Raw genomic sequence first — 7,061 nt, 5'->3', positions numbered from 1 at the left:
GTACATCCAGAGCTGAGGCTGGGAATAAGTATGTGGTACTGACAGACCACCTAACCATCCCGAATTCAGTGCAACTGCCCTGGGTTAGGAGATATGTCCTTTGGCATGGCCTTTGTGTCCCAGCTGGGCAGCAGAGGAATCACAGCTCATTCATCACTATTGTCTACACTGCATCAGAACTCTGCAGTATCCTGGGACGGCACAACACGGGGAAGTTACACAGAGCCCAGAAGGACCCCACTCTCCTCAGCAGGCTGACTACTAAGCGCCTGACTGAAACACTGAGGCTTGGAACACACTAGGCAGAAACGCTAGCATTGTGTAAAATGCTAGTGTTAACACATTTCATGAAAGTCTATGGGCCTCACAAAAACACATACTGTAGCTCTGCATTCTGCAATATGCATTTTTGAAACGCACAACTTGCTGCATCATTTTCTGAAACACATGCAAAAACGCACATAGTGCATTCCAATGGAAATGCAGAGGTAGTGCGTTTTATATCTTTTTTTTTATGCATTTTTGGTATATAAAGAAAGTTTGGTGATTCTGCTTCCTGTTCACTTCTTAGTGGTGAGCCAGAGAGAACAACGAAAATGTGTGCTGACCATCTAATGGAAGCTTCTACTTTTACAGTAGCAAGGTTTATTACAAAAGTGCAGGCTCACAGAGATAATTACAAATTGCGGCAAGCCTGGTACAAAATTACAGCCACCATGTTCCTAGATTGGGCCAAGATGTCATCCAAACTACAGAGGCTTGCAGGTAATAATGTGTTGTTACATATAACTCACATACTGTATCTATCTATCTATCTATCTATCTATCTATCTATCTATCTATCTATCTATCTATCTATCTATCTATCTACAGTATCTATCTATCTATCTATCTATCTATCTATCTATCTATCTATCTATCTATCTATCTATCTACAGTATCTATCTATCTACAGTATCTATCTATCTATCTATCTATCTATCTATCTATCTATCTATCTATCTACAGTATCTATCTATCTACAGTATCTATCTATCTATCTATCTATCTATCTATCTATCTATCTATCTATCTATCTATCTACTGTATATATCTATCGGAAGCAGGAAATTTGGGAGCATGAGGCTAGTGGACAAAAAGGAGGCCGCCATTCACTCACATAATAAATATCGTTTGATGGGTGCCGAACAGGAAAAAAGGGCGCCCAGAGATAATTAATGTTTACAAACGGTGCCCAGTGAATTTTAATGTTTTCTAACTGTGCTTGTGATGATTTAAGTTTACAAAATGTGCCCGTGACGAATAACGTTTACAAAAATACTAAACATATTTATCGTATTTAACTAAAACATTGTTTGAAATTTTATCCCTTACTGTTTGTAAAACATTATTATTCACAAAATAAAGCAATCAGTACGTAATGTAAATTGTAATATAGTTTTTACAGTCACTATTTGTAAAACATTATTCGCAACACAATAAAGCGATCACTAAGGGGGGTTTTAGGGTGAGGCACCACCAGGGGGGCTCTTTGGGTTAGGCACCACCAGGGGGGTCTTAGGGTTAGGCACCACCAGGGAGGTTTTAGGATTAGGCACCATCAGGGGAGATTTAGGGTTAGGCACCACCAGGGGGTCTTAGAGTTAGGCACCACCAGGGAGGTCTTAGGGTTAGGCACCACCAGGCGAGATTTAGGGTTAGACACCACCACAGGGGTCTTAGGGTTAGGCACCACCAGGGAAGATTTAGGGTTAGGCATCACCAGGGAAGATTTAGGGTTAGGCACCACAAGGGAGGTCTTAGGGTTAGGCACCACCAGGGGAGATTTAGGGTTAGGCTCCACCAGGGGGGTCTTAGGGTTAGGCGCCACCAGGGGGGTCTTAGGGTTAGGCACCACCAGGGGAGATTTAAGGTTAGGCACCACCAGGGGGGATTTAGGGTTAGGCACCACCAGGGGAGATTTAGGGTTAGGCACCACCAGGGGCGTCTTAGGGTTAGGCACCACTAGAGGGGTCTAAGGGTTAGGGATAGGTACAGGGAGGGTTCTGTGTGAGGGAAGGGTTAGGTTTAGTTGTAGTAAAATGTTAATAATATTTACTAATGTTTTACAACAGTTATTGCGAACACACTTATATTTTTTTTGTTCATCGTTATAAACAATATTCTCCGATTTTATTATATAAAGAAACGATAAATGTAGGTTATTGACACTAATATAGAACGATTAAATATATATTATCGTTTTTTTAACAAACGTAATTATAAGTTTAACTTTTAAAACAGGGAAGATTATCGTTTTTACAATTTACGATTTCATACACATTATTAAATGTTTTTTAATTTGTAAAACATTATTTGTAAACAAAATACAACACAATATTTTTATAAACGCTATTACCGCTTATAGTTTACACCCCGTGCCCTTTTTTCCCCACGCCCTTTTTGCATGTACATCTATCTATCTATCTATCTATCTATCTATCTATCTATCTATCTATCTATCTATCTATACACACACACACACACACACACACATACTGTATATATAGTTGTAATTAAGAATGGCAATTGTTTTAGTGCTTATTAAGGCCCGGTTCACACTTGCGGTTGTCTGCCAAACGGACCGGATGACCTGACCGGATCCGGACCGGATCCGGATCGGAACCGTACGGTTCTGATCCGGATCCGATCCGGATCCGGTCAGGTTGCATCAGGTGTTCATCAGGATGCGATCCGGATCCGTTTGGCAAAAGTAACGTAAAAAACAAAAAAAATGTTGGGGTCTGGGAGGTCAGCAGAAGGGGGACCTGTGGAATCAGGCCCTCTGCTGTTTAGCACTCACCTCCACCTGCGACATGCTGCCAACATCTCCGGATCCGGATCCAGCTGTGCTGCTCCACTCCAAAATGCTTGCCCATGTGTCCCCATCCAATATCGCCGCAACAATCCCCATAGGAAGTGGGGTAGAACATCCGGATTTCTCAGCCAGTGTGTTGTGCGCTCTCCGGTTCCCATTGGTTTGTATTGGCCGGATGGTGCAGTCCGGCTCCGCCCCGGATACGGCTGCCGGAGGAGCCGGATCAAAAAATAGCGCATGTTGGAACGGAGGCCGGAGTCCGGATCCGGCCCGGATCCGGTCCGGCTCCGGTCCCGCAGAACGGACGCATGTGAACGGACGCATAGGCTTTCATTGCTATGCCGTGCGTCCGTTCCGTCCGTTCTGCAAGCGGTGCGGCTCCGGCACGGCGATTCCGGACGGCCACCGCTAATGTGAACCGGGCCTTAGAGAGCAATGCTCAGGAATGTTAATGACCGCCACACTTTCTTATCAAGTACAGTTCAATGATTTCAGTAGTAAAGATATGAGTATAGAATAGATGTTAGTGTACAGGTCTATGTTTTACCACATTTTGTCACCTGTACAAAGCAGTTAAATTCCTATTCATTTTACCTATACAATCCTGTGTTCATTAGTCTGACAATATAGAATATGCATGTCACATAAATAAGCAATAACATGTAAGCAGTTGGCCAGGCCATGTAATGTCATAAAATTTAATATGAACTAAGAATGTGTTACTTCCCAAATTCATAATGTAAGGAGATACAGGGACGTTGCTAGCCCCAAAGATCAGTGGCACGTGCCACGGATCTATTCTGGGGGGCCCCGAATGTCCCCCAGGCAGAGTCAGCACTGTGGAGCCTCTATGGGGCATGCTGGGAGCTGTGGTGCTTCAATGGCAGGTATGCTGAGAGCTGTGATACATCAATGGGAGGTATTCTAGGTGCTGTGGTGCCTTTATGGGGGCTGAGGCCATTCTATGGGGGCATGCTGGGAGTTGTGATCCATTAGGTCAGGGAATGCTGGGGGGAGGGGGGGGGCTGCTAGACAAACTGGCAGCAAGCTAGACCACACAGTAAAAAGCCACAGAAGCCAGGTAACTCTGCCTAGCTATGTTAAGGGGCACTGCCTATTTATGCAATACATTGCATTTATTTATTGTACTAATGGAGGGGGGGTCTTCATGCAACATTTAGTCCTACTTAGACCGCTGTTAAAATGGATCCGAGATAAACTTTGACTCATTGCATAATTGTGTACCTTTCATATAGTTTATAGGGCATTCCTCAAGCCAAATACTGTTTTGTTTTTGTTTTAATACTCTAATTCCCTATAAACTAAACAAGCCTTGCCCCCATCTTTCCAGTGCCTTGGCACTCTCTGATCCATGTAGCAAGGGCTAATGGGAGCTCAGTCTGGGCAAGAGGAGGAGGAGGTTACTAGCCATAGATTTCAGAGGCAGAGGGGAGAAGGGAGGAGGATGCTGAGGGCTGGAGCTGCAGAGCAGCTTGTTTGTGTAATGTGACAAACAGAACATGGCTGCCCTCATTATATCACATGAATAAATCATCTTAAACTATTGAAGCTGTTTGCAGCTAGATTTGCTGTGTAAAATATCTAAACTTGAGATAAGATACTTAGACAAGTTACTTGTTATAGTTAGTTTCTCATCTCGGATCCGCTTTAAGTTCATATAAATGTGACTCCACCCTTGACCACACCCACATAATTGTGCGTGGTCCCACCTATTTTACAGCTGGAGTGCCCAAAAGTGCCCCGCATCTCTTAGTATCCTAGCAACACCCCTGAGGAGATACAAAGCAATACAAGAACAAAGGAATTAAATAAAGTTTTCTTGCCCAATAACACTACCTTGTTCTGTCATAAAGTAATCAGCCAATGGCATCCTGGTGATGCCATTGGCATTAAGACACCTGTGTATTTGTTCTAGGAATACCTAGTATGTGTAGTATAACACATCTTTACTATATTGACATATAACTTACACATTTGTATATAATCAATAATACAACACATTTTTTGGTTTGGGGAATGTAACTTTATAGTGGTGAGGGTTGCTGTCTCACCAAAGTAGGCACATTATGTAGTTGTGTGAAATGGAATGGGTCATTTTGAGGAGGATGAGAATGGACACACCTGAGTTGGGTTGGCATATTCAGAGGGGGCATGTGACCTAGAGGCGGTGCCTGATAGTTGGACACATGTAGCTTGTTTTGATAGTGAACCGGTAGAGGTGGAGCAGCTTGCATGACCCTTGGTCTGTAGGTGTGCAGGTGGTAGGTGCTGTTGACCTATGTCCTTTGCAGATAAATTGTGGTTAAAACTTGACATATGGATATATTTCCCAATCAAAGACATGGTATCCCTATGCATCGAGTAACAGTATTTACTATATACTGTCTCTACATATTCACCAAATTCCTCACAGAATTTATAAGCTTTGCTCTTCTTAACCTTATCTGCATTTTCTTTGATATCTTTATTTTCAACAAGAAAGGCCATTATATTACTCATTGTGCTTAACACCTCATTTTGTACAGCTTCTTTCTTTTTGGGCGGTTTTTCTCCCTCTGGCAGGCTGGCTACTTGTCTTTTTGGGTGGCATTTGTGAAGTTTGTGTTGTAGGTGGAATCTCTTCTAATTCTTTCATCCTCTTGTTCGTCTAGTATGTTATCTGTCTCAGAACTGTCCTCTGTGCTGTATATGGAGTAAAAACATTAATTTAGAGTACGTAAATTCAAACATAGTGTTATAGTGTGTGTGTGGTAAGTAATACTTACATAGCAAGGGCATAGATAACAGGCAAGTTAATGGAGACAGACCTCCCAGGCAGCTGCAGTGATAGCAGAACAAAAAATGCATCCTGGAATACCAAGGCTGTGTTTTTTAACCCCTTGGGTACCTGTTTTAAGATATATTTCACATCAGAAAGCCTGCATGTGTAACATTTCTTGAAGTTCTTCTAAGCTGCGGCAATTAAATAGATTGTTTACAAAGACTATTAGACAGATTCAGCGCAGATTCAGGGCAAGGAGAGGCAATTAAAAAAAATGCACATGTAAATGGATGCTGGGGCTGCCTCCTTTATACTAACTCTGTCTCTGCACAGAGAAAATGTATCAACTCAGCTAGTACCGCTAGTTTAGTGTGGGAATTCCCCGACCTATTATCGCAAGTGTAAACTTTTTTATGAATTAGCACACAAAAGTCTAAAATACCGATGCAGTGTTTTCCCTCCAAGATTTTTTTCCCCCGCAAATGTTTTATGAATAGAGCCCAAAGAGTTGTAATTTCACCACATAGTGGCTCATGTTTCTACAATTATAAAAAAATTGACTTGATTGTTCTGATGGCTGTGGCTGGTGCAGAGTACAGGTTTGTGTACATTGACGTTGGAGCATATGGAAGCTTAGTAGACTCCAATGTGTTCCATAGAACAGGGGTTCTACAGTATTATGGAACAAGGGACCTAGAACCCCAACATCATGACCAGGAACTCCAAGTCCTTCCTACGAGCAAGTTTTTTTGGCAGGTGAGGCCTTTGGCCTAGCAAAACACATTATAAGGCCATACTACTAAAGAGCCCCTGCCACCACCCTCAGGTGCATCTTTAACTACACACTTGCATGAGCACGCAGGTTGGTGTTGTTTTGGTATTTTAACATCTAAATGGAGGTTTCTGCATACAGTCATGAACAGTTTATTGGAACACTAGTAAAAAGCTTAAAAAATGGACACTAGGCCACGTCCGCTAAACCCCGGCAATGCACATACCGATGCGTCCTGCTCACCCATCTCCCACCACTGTCCGAAGTATATGCACACAGGGAGATGTTGCAGGGAGATGTTGGCAGTTGGAAAAATTTGTTATTTCCCACAATGCAATGAGGTTCTCAGACAGCAAACAGTCAAGTCTGGAAGCAGGGACACACACACACACACACACACACACACAGGGGCAGGATGCAGAGACACAGGGGTTTCATTATATAGGATTAGGTCTATCTTTCAACAGTGCACATGCACACGCACCTGTGCGCGCACCCGCCGCTCGTGCACGCACACCCGTCTGCGCGCGCACACCGGCTCAGCTCACTGGCCCCGTCCTGTCTCAATGACTGTCTGGGTCCGTGCTGCGCGCATGCGCAGTAGAAGAAAGCTCGGACCCAGCTACACAAAGACAGGCACACGCAGGGAC

At 43.3% G+C, this 7,061-nt stretch overlaps 1 long non-coding RNA gene across 1 annotated transcript; it reads right to left on the bottom strand.

Annotated features, from left to right (window-relative positions):
• Positions 1-5,318: 5,318 nt before the first annotated feature.
• Positions 5,319-6,725, bottom strand: LOC137544194 (uncharacterized). Its single transcript, XR_011025776.1, has 3 exons — positions 6,638-6,725; positions 5,644-5,765; positions 5,319-5,560 (listed from the first exon to the last, which is right to left on the bottom strand). It is a non-coding gene; the product is annotated as an uncharacterized lncRNA (long non-coding RNA).
• Between the last annotated feature and the right edge of the window lie 336 nt (positions 6,726-7,061).

The sequence above is a fragment of the Hyperolius riggenbachi genome, chromosome 2, assembly GCF_040937935.1.
Source record: "Hyperolius riggenbachi isolate aHypRig1 chromosome 2, aHypRig1.pri, whole genome shotgun sequence".
In the NCBI taxonomy this organism is placed as follows: Eukaryota; Metazoa; Chordata; class Amphibia; order Anura; family Hyperoliidae; genus Hyperolius; species Hyperolius riggenbachi.
This window is presented reverse-complemented; position numbering and strand designations above follow the sequence as displayed.